Raw genomic sequence first — 16,270 nt, forward strand, 5'->3', positions numbered from 1 at the left:
GCTCAAATCTCATGCTAAAAAATAAAAAAAAATAAATACTAAATCCTTAATGTGGGAATTGCTAGATCTGACAAAACTTAAAAAACAATATCCATTGATTTTCTTATAAATGGGCCACTGTACCATATCTAGGCATTCAAATAACCTACCCCATACAACAAATGGTAGATAAAAAAATGATAAAAAAAAACTACTAAATAATCTTAAATCAGAGGTGGACAATCATTTTTTATTTTACTTATTTCCTGTTATATATATATAGCACCAACACAATTCCGCAGCGCATTACAGAAATAATTAATCATTCACATCAGTCCCTGCCCCAGTGGAGCTTACAATCTAAGGTCCCTATCACATTCCCATCAGTCCCTGCCCCAGTGGAGCTTACAATCTAAGGTCCCTATCACATTCCCATCAGTCCCTGCCCCAGTGGAGCTTACAATCTAAGGTCCCTATCACATTCCCATCAGTCCCTGCCCCAGTGAGCTTACAATCTAAGGTCCCTATCACATTCCCATCAGTCCCTGCCCCAGTGAGCTTACAATCTAAGGTCCCTATCACATTCCCATCAGTCCCTGCCCCAGTGAGCTTACAATCTAAGGTCCCTATCACATTCCCATCAGTCCCTGCCCCAGTGGAGCTTACAATCTAAGGTCCCTATCACATTCCCATCAGCCCCTGCCCCAGTGGAGCTTACAATCTAAGGTCCCTATCACATTCCCACGCACTATGGTCAATTTAGTCAAAAGTCAATTAACCTGCCTGTATGTTTTTGGAGTGAAGGAAGAAACCGGTGTACCTGGAGGACCCACACAGACACGGTCCTTCTTTCTTTTCTTGCCTTCCTGTCACACTGACTGTTCATTATTGAGGATATTATATCTGGAATAGCAGCATTTTACTATGTTGTTTACAGGAAAGGACACCTGACCCAACATCAGTCTTATTAGGAATCTTTTCAAACATGATAAATCTAAAAGATCATCATACTTCACATTTTCCCTACACAGTTTTGCTAGAGTAGGGATGTTTTGATTTTTTTTTTATTTTATTTTTGCTTTTGCTGGACTATGAAGAACATCCGAAATCCCCACCCCTAGTCAGATGCTTTCAGAAATCTCTATTAATGCACAATATGAATTATACTATGCAGGCACTCACTGCAACTCCTATACTATGCAGGTACTCACTGCAACTCCTATACTATGCAGGCACTCACTGCAACTCCTATACTATGCAGGCACTCACAGCAACTTCTATACTATGCAGGCACTCACTGCAACTCCTATACTATGCAGGCACTCACTGCAACTCCTATACTATGCAGGCACTCACTGCAACTCCTATACTATGCAGGCACTCACAGCAACTTCTATACTATGCAGGCACTCACAGCAACTCCTATACTATGCAGGCACTCACAGCAACTCCTATACTATGCAGGCACTCACAGCAACTCCTATACTATGCAGGCACTCACTGCAACTCCTATACTATGCAGGTACTCACTGCAACTTCTATACTATGCAGGCACTCACAGCAACTCCTATACTATGCAGGCACTCACAGCAACTTCTATACTATGCAGGCACTCACAGCAACTCCTATACTATGCAGGCACTCACAGCAACTCCTATACTATGCAGGTACTCACTGCAACTCCTATACTATGCAGGTACTCACTGCAACTCCTATACTATGCAGGCACTCACTGCAACTCCTATACTATGCAGGTACTCACTGCAACTCCTATACTATGCAGGCACTCACAGCAACTTCTATACTATGCAGGCACTCACAGCAACTCCTATACTATGCAGGCACTCACAGCAACTTCTATACTATGCAGGCACTCACAGCAACTCCTATACTATGCAGGTACTCACTGCAACTCCTATACTATGCAGGCACTCACTGCAACTCCTATACTATGCAGGTACTCACTGCAACTCCTATACTATGCAGGCACTCACTGCAACTCCTATACTATGCAGGCACTCACTGCAACTCCTATACTATGCAGGTACTCACTGCAACTCCTATACTATGCAGGCACTCACAGCAACTTCTATACTATGCAGGCACTCACAGCAACTCCTATACTATGCAGGTACTCACTGCAACTCCTATACTATGCAGGCACTCACAGCAACTTCTATACTATGCAGGCACTCACTGCAACTCCTATACTATGCAGGCACTCACTGCAACTCCTATACTATGCAGGCACTCACAGCAACTTCTATACTATGCAGGCACTCACAGCAACTCCTATACTATGCAGGCACTCACAGCAACTCCTATACTATGCAGGCACTCACAGCAACTTCTATACTATGCAGGCACTCACAGCAACTTCTATACTATGCAGGCACTCACTGCAACTCCTATACTATGCAGGCACTCACTGCAACTCCTATACTATGCAGGCACTCACTGCAACTCCTATACTATGCAGGTACTCACAGCAACTCCTATACTATGCAGGTACTCACAGCAACTCCTATACTATGCAGGCACTCACTGCAACTCCTATACTATGCAGGTACTCACTGCAACTCCTATACTATGCAGGCACTCACTGCAACTCCTATACTATGCAGGTACTCACAGCAACTCCTATACTATGCAGGTACTCACTGCAACTCCTATACTATGCAGGTACTCACAGCAACTCCTATACTATGCAGGTACTCACTGCAACTCCTATACTATGCAGGTACTCACTGCAACTCCTATACTATGCAGGCACAAACTGCAACTCCTATACTATGCAGGCACTCACAGCAACTCCTATACTATGCAGGTACTCACTGCAACTCCTATACTATGCAGGCACTCACTGCAACTCCTATACTATGCAGGCACAAACTGCAACTCCTATACTATGCAGGTACTCACTGCAACTCCTATACTATGCAGGCACTCACTGCAACTCCTATACTATGCAGGCACAAACTGCAACTCCTATACTATGCAGGCACTCACTGCAACTCCTATACTATGCAGGCACTCACTGCAACTCCTATACTATGCAGGTACTCACTGCAACTCCTATACTATGCAGGCACTCACTGCAACTCCTATACTATGCAGGCACAAACTGCAACTCCTATACTATGCAGGTACTCACTGCAACTCCTATACTATGCAGGCACTCACTGCAACTCCTATACTATGCAGGCACTCACTGCAACTCCTATACTATGCAGGCACTCACTGCAACTCCTATACTATGCAGGCACTCACTGCAACTCCTATACTATGCAGGCACTCACAGCAACTCCTATACTATGCAGGTACTCACTGCAACTCCTATACTATGCAGGTACTCACAGCAACTCCTATACTATGCAGGTACTCACTGCAACTCCTATACTATGCAGGTACTCACTGCAACTCCTATACTATGCAGGCACAAACTGCAACTCCTATACTATGCAGGCACTCACAGCAACTCCTATACTATGCAGGTACTCACTGCAACTCCTATACTATGCAGGCACTCACTGCAACTCCTATACTATGCAGGCACAAACTGCAACTCCTATACTATGCAGGTACTCACTGCAACTCCTATACTATGCAGGCACTCACTGCAACTCCTATACTATGCAGGCACAAACTGCAACTCCTATACTATGCAGGCACTCACTGCAACTCCTATACTATGCAGGCACTCACTGCAACTCCTATACTATGCAGGTACTCACTGCAACTCCTATACTATGCAGGCACTCACTGCAACTCCTATACTATGCAGGCACAAACTGCAACTCCTATACTATGCAGGTACTCACTGCAACTCCTATACTATGCAGGCACTCACTGCAACTCCTATACTATGCAGGCACTCACTGCAACTCCTATACTATGCAGGCACAAACTGCAACTCCTATACTATGCAGGTACTCACTGCAACTCCTATACTATGCAGGCACTCACTGCAATCAGCGCACCAGAGGTCACCCCTTGAGATTAGAGGAAAGGAGCTTCCATTTGAAGCAGCGTAGGGGGTTTTTCACGGTGAGGGCAGTGAGGTTGGGGAATGCCCTTCCTAGTGATGTTGTAATGGCAGATTCTGTTAATGCCTTTAAGAGGGGCCTGGATGAGTTTTTGAACAAGCAGAATATCCAAGGCTATTGTGATACTAATATCTACAGTTAGTACTAGTGGTTGTATATATAGTTTATGTATGTGAGTGTATAGTAGGTTAGTATAGGTTGTGTGCTGGGTTTACTCGGATGGGTTGAACTTGATGGACAATGGTCTTTTTTCAACCCTATGTAACTATGTAACTAACTATGTAACTATGTAACTCCTATACTATGCAGGCACGCACTGCAACTCCTTCAAGATCAGGAAAGTATGAGAACTTTGGTGGCCAGTCTTTGATTCTAAGATGTTTCTCTTATATATGAAAATACATCAAGCAAGGATCACATTGGGCCATAAATGTGGTCTGTGTAGATACCTACAAACAAACAAATGGACCTTTAGGTGTATGGTGACAGGAGAAGATAAACCAAAGGAGAACGGAAGTTCAGATAAGATTTTCGACCAATGATATCACCAATAACCAATTTTGAATATTCAGTTAGCCATATATGGGCCGACCTGTACAGTACAGATGGATAAAGTGCCCAAAAATGCTGAAATATTCTTCTCACTGGAGAAGCTAGCTGGAGTATTGCGCGTCAAATTGGGTGCAGTTGCGGCAAAAAACGGCGCGGTCGCGTTAAAAAAAACACGGGCAACCAAAAAATAGACACGGGCAACAAAAAAGACACGGGAAACAAATGCGTTTCGCAAATTCTTCGCCGTTTCGCATATTTTCTTGCGTTGGGACAGATTCGCTCATCACTACCACCGATTCATATGATTCATATAATAAAAGGAACAGCCAGCTTTCCAATATTACGAACTGTGAGTATTAAGTACAAGGCAATAGGGGTCTGGAGAGCTCTGCTGGGGTGAATAGAATCTGCTTTGTCTCTAAAAAGTTAAACATTGCTGGGGGATTAGAAGTCTCCATTTGCAGATGTTCTCACGGAAGAAGCCACCTGAATATCCAGTTACGTTCTGGTCCTTTGGAAGAACATAGATTGGTCTAATTTCAATTTTGGCTTAGGGAGAGACAGATATGCCTCATGTTATCAACCTCAGCAAATGTGGGATTGTATCAGACACCGGCAAATTGTTTGAATCCACTCACGTTAATGTGAAAATGATGGGGAATACCTGTTTGGCAAGCAGCCTGGCAGGTCTCTGGAATGAATAAACACAAACGTGCAGATAAAGAGCATTCTGGGAACACCAGAGAATAAGCTTTACACCATTCACATATGTTTAATAGAAAATAAATGGAAAATAAATCCCATTTACAAGTAAATATACGTTGTGCTCAAGCTGGCAGTCATTAAATAATATGTGCAGTGAATTTTTTTGGAATGCCTTCCAGCAGTATATATTGCTTCTGGGAACGTGCCCCTAAATCAGCTTATTCAACAAATTATTTTGGATAATCTCTATGAAAAGCATGGCTGCTCAAATCTAAAGCTTGTTTGTCCTCAGCAGAGCCATTCCTTCTAACTCGGAGACGTAATACCCTTAAGAACTCGCCTTGGATGCTTAGCAGCTGTCAGCAGTTTTACCTGACATTGATTTTCCTAATATAATAGGGGAATGTATATTTCTGGAAGGCATGGGATAAGTCTGGTTTTGCAGTACAGGTATAGGACCCATTATCCAGAATGTTCGGGACCAAGGGTATTCCATATATTTGGATGTCCATACCTTAAGTCTACTAAAAAAAATCAATAAAACATTAATTAAACCCAATAGGGCTGTTCTGCCTCCAATAAGGGGTAATTATATCTTAGTTGGGATCAAGTACAGGTACTGTTTTATTATTACAGAGAAAAGGGAATCATTTAACCATTAAATAAACCCAATAGGGCTGTTTTGCCCCCAATAAGGGGTAATTATATCTTAGTTGGGATCAAGTACAGGTACTGTTTTATTATTACAGAGAAAAGGGAATCATTTAACCATGAAATAAACCCAATAGGGCTGTTCTGCCCCCAATAAGGGGTAATTATATCTTAGTTGGGATCAAGTACAGGTACTGTTTTATTATTACAGAGAAAAGGGAATCATTTAACCATTAAATAAACCCAATAGGGCTGTTCTGCCCCCAATAAGGGGTAATTATATCTTAGTTGGGATCAAGTACAAGGTACTGTTTTATTATTACAGAGAAAAGGGAATCATTTAACCATTAAATAAACCCAATAGGGCTGTTCTGCCCCCAATAAGGGGTAATTATATCTTAGTTGGGATCAAGTACAGGTACTGTTTTATTATTACAGAGAAAAGGGAATCATTTAACCATTAAATAAACCCAATAGGGCTGTTCTACCCCAATAAGGGGTAATTATATCTTAGTTGGGATCAAGTACAGGTACTGTTTTATTATTACAGAGAAAAGGGAATCATTTAACCATTAAATAAACCCAATAGGGCTGTTCTGCCCCCAATAAGGGGTAATTATATCTTAGTTGGGATCAAGTACAAGGTACTGTTTTATTATTACAGAGAAAAGGGAATCATTTAACCATTAAATAAACCCAATAGGGCTGTTCTGCCCCCAATAAGGGGTAATTATATCTTAGTTGGGATCAAGTACAGGTACTGTTTTATTATTACAGAGAAAAGGGAATCATTTAACCATTAAATAAACCCAATAGGGCTGTTCTGCCCCCAATAAGGGGTAATTATATCTTAGTTGGGATCAAGTACAAGGTACTGTTTTATTATTACAGAGAAAAGGGAATCATTTAACCATTAAATAAACCCAATAGGGCTGTTCTGCCCCAATAAGGGGTAATTATATCTTAGTTGGGATCAAGTACAAGGTACTGTTTTATTATTACAGAGAAAAGGGAATCATTTAACCATTAAATAACCCCAATAGGGCTGTTCTGCCCCAATAAGGGGTAATTATATCTTAGTTGGGATCAAGTACAAGGTACTGTTTTATTATTACAGAGAAAAGGGAATCATTTAACCATTAAATAAACCCAATAGGGCTGTTCTGCCCCCAATAAGGGGTAATTATATCTTAGTTGGGATCAAGTACAGGTACTGTTTTGTTATTACAGAAAAGAGGGAAATCAGTTTTAAAATTCGGAATTATTTGATTTAAATGGAGTCTATGGGAGACGGGCTTTCCGTAATTTGGAGCTTTCTGGATAACAAGTTTCCGGATAAGGGATCCCATACCTGTATTTTAATAGTATTCCAAATGCCATTGCCCCTCCATCTGACAGGAGCATCGTTGGGACTTGCTCCGCCTCTTACCAACATACGACCCCACCCTCTTATCCTCCAATCCCAGAAAATACACAGACACGAGTTTCGGATGAAAAGGGCTGCAGAACATCTATTAACAACTGAAGTTTTAATTTAAAGAACAAAGGGCATAACATAAACATATCAAACATATCATGAACATATACTAAACATATCATGAACATATGATAAACATAACTTGAACATTTGTACAACAAACAACCATGTACCGTAACAATCCAATAACTGCGCCACTAGCGCTGCCAGCTGCCATCCTAGCCTGGAACCACCTACACCTCAACAAAAATTCACTTGCTGATACACCTCCTTACCCCTGAGGTGCCAGGCGTGCCAGGGACCAATAACCTTGCAACTCCCTTCCTACCATAACCATTGGATCCCGGACTCAACCACCCCGCCAACAAAACTTCAATACCAACGCACCTGTATAGGGAGGGAAGGTGGGCATTTTCCTGTACTGCCTAAGATGGAATAGGAAGCGGGAAACTCAAAGTCACCTTTTATACCCCCCTTGCTTGCAACATCTAAGCCCACCAACCCCACTGGGAGTGGCTTTACAACCCCTACGGCTGTCATGCCTCTTCTTCCCTACACGTTGCTACGGGTCACTGGTCACTTACATGCTCCAAGTCTAATGCGTATGAGAAGGGACATGTTAAAATGGTTTGTCTATTGATAGTACCTGCTGTGAGAACCCAGGAAGTCCTGCCAGGTCTGGGGTAGAGGTTCAGTTGATTCATTCATTAAAAGAACAGGGTAGGTGCACCGGCAAACGTGCCGGAGTGTATTTGGATGCAAGTTCTGTAATGAATTGTTTCAGTATGTGTCCTTGGTACAAAGGCAGGGGCGCATCAGTCATCCATGTTCATCCCAGCCCTTCTCTTATTTACATTTCATTCATTCTGAATCAACAATTTTGGCTATACGTCTTACACATGAGCGGAATTGTAGCTGCATCTTGCCCCATTAAGGTTAATAACGCCATGACGGATAGCACTATTTCATGGGCACCCCAGGGATCACTAGAGGGAAAGAGGGAAGGAGGATCACATACTGCAAGCAATCAATAGAATATAAACTGGTTTGTATGTAAGGGGGTAAGTAACAAGCAGTATAAAATGATTGGAAAATCTATTGATTTAGTCTTATCAGGGCCAAAAGTACGGAGTAGGCAGCTGCCTAGGGAGCAATGGTGGGGGGACACTAGGCAGGTACAGATAAGAAAAAAAGCTCATAAAGTAGAACAGGCAAGAGGTCAGGGCAGGCAGCAAACAGTGTGGCCAAATACAGGGAACGCAGAGTAAAGAAATCAAGGCTTTGAATCTGATTAACAGAATTCACCTTGGCCAATGGTACAGGTATGGGATCCCTTATCCGGGAACCCATTGTCCAGAAAGTTCCGAATTACGGAAAGCCTGTCTCCCATAGACTCCATGTTAATAAAATAATTCAGAATTTTAAAACTGATTCCCTTTTCTCTGTAATAATAAAACAGTACCTGTACTTGATCCCAACTAAGATATAATTACCCCTTATTGGAGCAGAACAGCCCTATTGGGTTTATTTAATGGTTAAATGATTCCCTTTTCTCTGTAATAATAAAACAGTACCTGTACTTGATCCCAACTAAGATATAATTACCCCTTATTGGGGGCAGAACAGCCCTATTGGGTTTATTTAATGGTTAAATGATTCCCTTTTCTCTGTAATAATAAAACAGTACCTGTACTTGATCCCAACTAAGATATAATGACCCCTTATTGGGGGCAGAACAGCCCTATTGGGTTTATTTAATGTTTTATTGATTTTTTAGTAGACATAAGGTATGGAGATCCGAATTACAGAAAGACCCCTTATCCGGAATACCCTTGGTCTCGAGCATTCTGGATAACTGTTCCTATACCTGTACAATGTAGTGATGAGCGAATCTGTCCCATCTTGTAAGATTTGCAAAACAGCGGAAAATTCTCAAAACGGCAAAAATGTTGCGTGTGAAAAAAAAAATTTCTATGCAGGCCGAATTTTGTCACCCATTTTGCGAAACAATCTGCAATGGCGAAACACGGAAATTTGCCCATTACTAGTGCAATGTTCAAAGAAGGTTTTCAACTCACACAGTACCAACCTAATGGACCCCAGGTAATTACACGGCAGCGTCAAAATGTCCCCCCAGTGTCATTGGGTGCACACCCGGCATGGATCCCAAGCTGGAGAACCTGCTAATGGTGTTTCTAAAAAAAATAGGCTCATTAGTTTACGATCTGATGATCCAGCAGCATGTCCATTACCCAGAATGCTTTGCAATAGTAAAACATGAGTAACTGGAACGATATAATACATTGTAAAGGACTTGCAGAAACCACATGCCAAAATCTCTTTAATAAAAAATAAATGTGGCACTGACGCACTCATTATTATCATCTATTATTATCTATATTATCTATCAACTATTTCAATAGGAAGATCCCTCTGCCATAGTGACCCACAGTATCTCTACTTGATGTGAATGCAGCCCCCCCCCCAATCCCAGTAGCTGTAGGCACCGAGCTGCCCTAATGCTCCGGCAGCTCATTAAGGGAAAGAGTGTGAATGGGAACAGACCTGCCCTTTGGGTTCACTGGGAAATTGCAGACCTTGAGCCGATGATGGGATCTAGGGGTCACGGGTAATTCCTCTGCAGTAAGAATATCATTTCCAAGTAACCAATCACCCCGACTGAATGATTACCTCTCACAAGGCATTCTCCTTCCATTTCCCGACGGCTGTCAGGTAGAGAGACATATCTGATGGGTACATTCATCAGAGGATTGCCTATGAGCTATTAACGAATATTATTTAGTACATAGTACCCCTGCGCTTGTGGATTTATTGCCATTCCTAATGGCCGGTGTAACATTATCTCTCTACTCCTTCAGAGCTCGTCTCTAAGCAGTTGTCATGCTGACCTTTAGCTTAAAGCCCACAGGTTCTGGGAGTTTAATAAGTTCTCTCCCCGCTATGTTCTGATGTATCTCGAAGCGCAAATTGAGAAGGAACCGTATAAAACTGACAACGGACGCCTCAAGTTCTACAGATCTTGTTGAACTTGTTGGACAAATACAATGTATTTGACTGATTTTGATTGGTGCTTCAATGAGGGGCCCTACCTGCCAATCAGCAATTAGTTTTGAGCAGTCTGCTACAAGTTGGGAAAGCAAATATCTGATTGGTTGCTATGGATAACTGCTGCAATGAGCGCCTTCGTTACGAAAGGGGAGATAGACACCTCTATACAACTTCTTTCAAGATGAATAGTGATGACGGCAGGCATGGATTCGCAGCGAATTTCCGCATTTCTTAATTGGCTAAAAAACTTGGTGCCAAAAAATTGGGCTCGTGGAAATTTTGTTTTGTCACGCGTCAAATTGGGCATGGTTGCGTCAAATTGGGCATGGTTGCGTCAAATTGGACGCAGTCGCGCCAAAAAAGGAGGTGAGGTTGCATCAAAAAAAGCGAGGGCGACAAAAAAGATGCGGGCGACAAAAAAATTGTGCAACAAATGCGTTTCCAGAATTCTTTTTTTGTAGTTCGTCAAATTGGGTGTGGTCACGGCAAATTGGGCACGGTCGCGCCAAAAAAAGGGACTCGTGTCGTGTCAAAAAAATGCGCGGTCGCGTCAATATTGGGTGCGGTTGTGTAAAAAAAAAAACACGGCCGACAAAAAAGACGCAGGTTTCCTGAATTTTCTTGCTGTTTTGCGAATTTTATGGCGAAGCAAAATGGGACATATTCGCTCATCACTAAAGATTAACTTAGGCAGAAAATAAATTCTGCCTATAACAGAGAATTGTTTAGCTTTGACACTTATCACAGTTAAAGAGATGCATTGACCTCTGTATAAACAACCCACTCCCATTACCCATTTTTGTTCCTGTTTTGGCTTACAAAAAACAGAAGTCCATCATGCAGGGGATTTATCTGTGCATAGATCATCTATTTGCATGGCAAGAACCAGGAAGTTGAAAATGTAGAGTAGTTTCACTTTCCCTATTGCCCTGTTTCACTCATATCTAGGGATGCACCGAATCGGTCGGCCGAATGCAGGCTTTGAGAACATCTTACATATCCCTAATGCACCAAAGATGTCTTCAGTAGTGAATAGTGATGGGCGGAATGTTTCGACAGACATGGATTTGCGGAAAATTTCCGTGTTTCGCCATTAGCAGATTGTTTTGTGGAATGGATGAAAAAATTTGCCGCGGAAAAATTCGCCGCGCATCCAAAAATTGTTGCGGGTGTTAAAAGAATAGTTGTGCGTCAAAATAAATAGTCGCAGGTGTCAAAAGAATAGTCGCGCATCAAAATAAATAGTCGCAGCGTCAAAAGAAAAGTCGCAGCATCAAAATAAATAGTTGTGGCGTCAAAATAAATAGTCGCGGCGTCAAAAGAATAGTCGTGGCATCAAAATAAATAGTCGTGCATCAAAATAAATAGTCATCAAAAGAATAGTCGCAGCATCAAAATAAATAGTCGCAGCGTCAAAAGAATAGTCGCAGCATCAAAATAAATAGTCGCAGCGTCAAAAGAATAGAGATGTAGCGAACTGTTCGCCGGCGAACTAATTCGCGCGAACATCGGGTGTTCGCAAGTCCGCAAATTCGCGAACTTTTCGTGATGTTCGCAATTTGGGTTCGCCGGCACCGAAAAAATCGCAAAACTTACGATAACGGTACGAATGCTCCGAAAAAGTCGCAAAACTTACGATAACGTTCCGAAAGCTCCGAAAAAGTCGCAAAACTTACGATAACGTTACGAAAGCTCCGAAAAAGTCGCAAAACTTACGATAACGGTACGAATGCTCCGAAAAAGTCGCAAAACTTACGATAACGGTACGAATGCTCCGAAAAAGTCGCAAAACTTACGATAACGTTACGAAAGCTCCGAAAAAGTCGCAAAACTTACGATAACGTTACGAAAGATCCGAAAAAGTCGCAAAACTTACGATAACGGTACGAAAGCTCCGAAAAAGTCGCAAAACTTACGATAACTTTACGAAAGCGCCGGAAAATACGAAAAAGTCGCAAAATTACCGATCATTTCGAAAAACGGCGTGTGTCAATTTTTCAGAGGTTTTTGCCCTTGATCCCCCTCCTGCATGTCACTGCCCAGGTCGTGGCACCCTTTAAACAACTTTAAAATCACTTTTCTGGGCAGAAATGGTTTTTATAGGTTTTAAAGTTCGCCTTCCCATTGAAGTCTATGGGGTTCGCAAAGTTCGCGAATATTCGCAATTTTCGGCGGAAGTTCGCGAACAGGTTCGCGAACTTTTTTTTTGAGGTTCGCTACATCCCTACAAAAGAATAGTCGCAGCATCAAAATAAATAGTCGCAGCGTCAAAAGAATAGTCGCAGCATCAAAATAAATAGTTGTGGCGTCAAAATAAATAGTTGCGGCGTCAAAAGAATAGTCGCGGCATCAAAATAAATAGTCGCGGCGTCAAAATAAATAGTTGCGGTGTCAAAATAAATAGTCGTGGCGTCAAAATAAATAGTTGCGGCGTCAAAATAAATAGTCGTGGCGTCAAAATAAATAGTCGCGGCATCAAAATAAATAGTTGTGGCGTCAAAATAAATAGTTGCGGCGTCAAAAGAATAGTCGCGGCATCAAAATAAATAGTCGCGGCGTCAAAATAAATAGTTGCGGCGTCAAAAGAATAGTCGCGCCTCAAAAGAATAGTCGCTGGTGTCAAAGAATAGTCGGGCATCAAAATAAATAGTCGTGGCGTCAAAATAAATAGTCGCGGCATCAAAATAAATAGTCGCGGCATCAAAATAAATAGTCGTGGCGTCAAAATAAATAGTCGCGGCATCAAAATAAATAGTCGCGGCATCAAAATAAATAGTCGCGTGTCAAAAGAATAGTCGTGGGTGACAATTATTTGTTTACACGCAATATTTTCGCTGTTTCACAAATCTTTTGAAAGATTCGCAAATTTTTTGACGAAGCGAAATGGGACAGATTCACTCATCACTAGTAGTGAAACATCTTCAATGATTACCAAACAAGTCCAGTTGCTTTAGATTTATTTATACTAGATATACCATGACCTGCATGAATGACAATCTTCATAGTCATACTATCCCTACAAAGTTAGCTAGATTTCCCTACCTGTTCTATGTAAAGAGAAATACTGCTGTACATTGGATGGGGCTTTAGGTCCCCATACACGGGCCGATTCTAACTGCCGATATGGGTCCCTTAGACCAGTGTTTTTCAACCGCTGTTCCGCGGCACACTGCCTGGTGTGCCGTAGGCAGGGCCGCAATTTTTACTTTAAAAAAAAAATCCGGGCCCTGTCATTGGTTGCGCCCCGTGTGTACAGGTGACGTCAGTACGCACGGGGCGCAACGTTATAAAAGGGCCTGTGTGCGGTCGCGTGTAGGCAGAAGTGCAGAGGCGGCACACGTGAGGGGAAGATGCTGCTGAAGCCGCCGAAGAGTAAAATGCTGCTGGGCACCAATGTATTAGGGGGGGCCACGGGGCACACTGACTTATGGGGGCACTGCTGCTGGGCACCAATGTACTAGGGGGGCTGGCTCTTGGCACCAATGTACTGGGGGGCACTGCTGCTGGGCACCAATGTACTAGGGGGGCACTGCTCTTGGCACCAATGTACTAGGGGGGCACTGCTGCTGGGCACCAATGTACTAGGGGGGCACTGCTGCTGGGCACCAATGTACTAGGGGGGCACTGCTGCTGGGCACCAATGTACTAGGGGGCACTGCTCTTGGCACCAATGTACTAGGGGGCACTGCTCTTGGCACCAATGTACTAGGGGGGCACTGCTCTTGGCACCAATGTACTAGGGGGGCACTGCTGCTGGGCACCAATGTACTAGGGGGGCACTGCTCTTGGCACCAATGTACTAGGGGGGCACTGCTGCTGGGCACCAGTGTACTAGGGGGGCACTGCTCTTGGCACCAATGTACTAGGGGGGCACTGCTGCTGGGCACCAGTGTACTAGGGGGGCACTGCTGCTGGGCACAGAGTTAAATTTTTTAACATTTTCTAATGGTGGTGTGCCTCGTGATTTTTTTCATGAAACAAGTGTACCTTTGCCCAAAAAAGGTTGAAAACATTGCCAAGTGAGCGGATCTGCCCGTGTATGGGGACCTTTTCCCTCCCCATGATCTCCTCTTGGAAGTAGGTAGCACTGATCAAGCTTACTGTATAGACAAGGGGGACATCTGGGAAGCCAGCAAGATGCCATAACTGTATTTCCTATGACAGGAGGAAGAACGTCTCTTTGGCAGAGCGAGGGGAGATGTCACGGTACTTTAGTTTCCCTCGATACTCCGGTGGAAGTCATTAAAATGCAACTGAAATAATGGAACTTCAAAAAATACCTACGGCATTGCCGGAAACTCTTTGAAGTTTAGTAATTAGTCAGTTCCAACATCAACAGAAAGCGGCGAAGTTCATTGAAGTCGTAAATATTCCAGCTTTGATGCTTTAGAAATAGGGCTCTCAAGGTAATTTATTGTTTCTCTGGTATTCGCTTCAGTTTTACCAGGTTCTAATAGAACTTGTCCCTCACCCAGTGAGCAGATCCTTTTATCATTCATTAATACTTGAAATCTAAATGTTTCAATGAGAATTTCCCTAATTCAAGATGGGATTTAAAGTAGGGATGAACCAAATCTGAGTTTCAGTTGAGGGTTCGGCCACTTCTGAGCTTTAATTTTTTTTAAATGATTTTCAATTAGCTGAATTTGAGCGACTGGCTGGGACCGAATCTGAACCCTGTGACTTTAATCTGGAAGTTGGCAATTTTCTTGCATATCAGGGTAGAGGTTTGGGGTTCAGGTCAATCTTTTGTGGTGGATTCAGTATTTGACATGTTTCCCATATCTTGTTCTGCTAAGGCCTAAAGGTCCCCATACACCTTCAGAACCGCTCGCTTGGCGATGTTGCCAAGCGAGCGGATCTTCTCCCGATATCCCCCACCTACGGGTGGGCGATATCGGGAGAATCCAGGCTAATTCGATCGTTTGACCCTGGGGCCAAACAATGGAATTATAACGACGGGTATAGGCAAAGTCGGTTCAGGGACCACATCAATGAGCCGATCGATATCTGGCTGATTTCAGGTCGGGCAAGCCCCTCGGTAGAGCCCATACACGGGCTGATTAGCTGCCGAATCGGTCTAAGGGACCCATATCGGCAGCTAGAATTGGCATGTGTCTGGGGACCTTAAGAGGCCATATGGCTCTACATCTTGGTCTGTATGGAGACTTTTAGATGTTTCATTAAGCAGAAAGGGAACTGAAGGACTCACAAGTTACTGGATGGGTAGGGAATGGAAGGGCAGACACCTACTTGCCTTCCCCTACCTGCCCCTTTTGATTAGAGTACTGCCGAATTTACACAGCGCTGTGTTGAAGAAGGTACAGGGAAAGGCACACTTCCTTGGAGCTAATAAATGACCCCCTTGTATGTGGACATTTGCATTATCTTGCTGCCTGCCAAGTACTGCCTCTCGATTGGCTATAATAGTATTCACCTGGGCTGTGCTGGGGCACTTACTGGGCAGCAGTGCTGTATTCAGGTCCGGTGCCACCCTAGCCACTGGACTTAAATGCTCTCTCTAGGTTGCGGAAGTGACATCACACGTACGTTCACACATGACATCACTTCCTATGTGCAAGATGTCACTTCCACGATCCAGCAATGACATTGGGAACCCTCACCCCCCAAGCTCCGCTGCTGCATGTGACCAGGGACATCTGGCGGGGCCTGGGGTGGGTTTCTATTTTTTTTTTTTTAAACTATTGATTATATAGGCACTCGAGGGCCACCACCCTATACACAGGAACCTGAAGGGGTGCCTATACAGTATATATATTGACAAGGGCAG

This window comes from Xenopus tropicalis, chromosome 3 (genome assembly GCF_000004195.4).
Source record: "Xenopus tropicalis strain Nigerian chromosome 3, UCB_Xtro_10.0, whole genome shotgun sequence".
NCBI lineage: Eukaryota > Metazoa > Chordata > Amphibia > Anura > Pipidae > Xenopus > Xenopus tropicalis.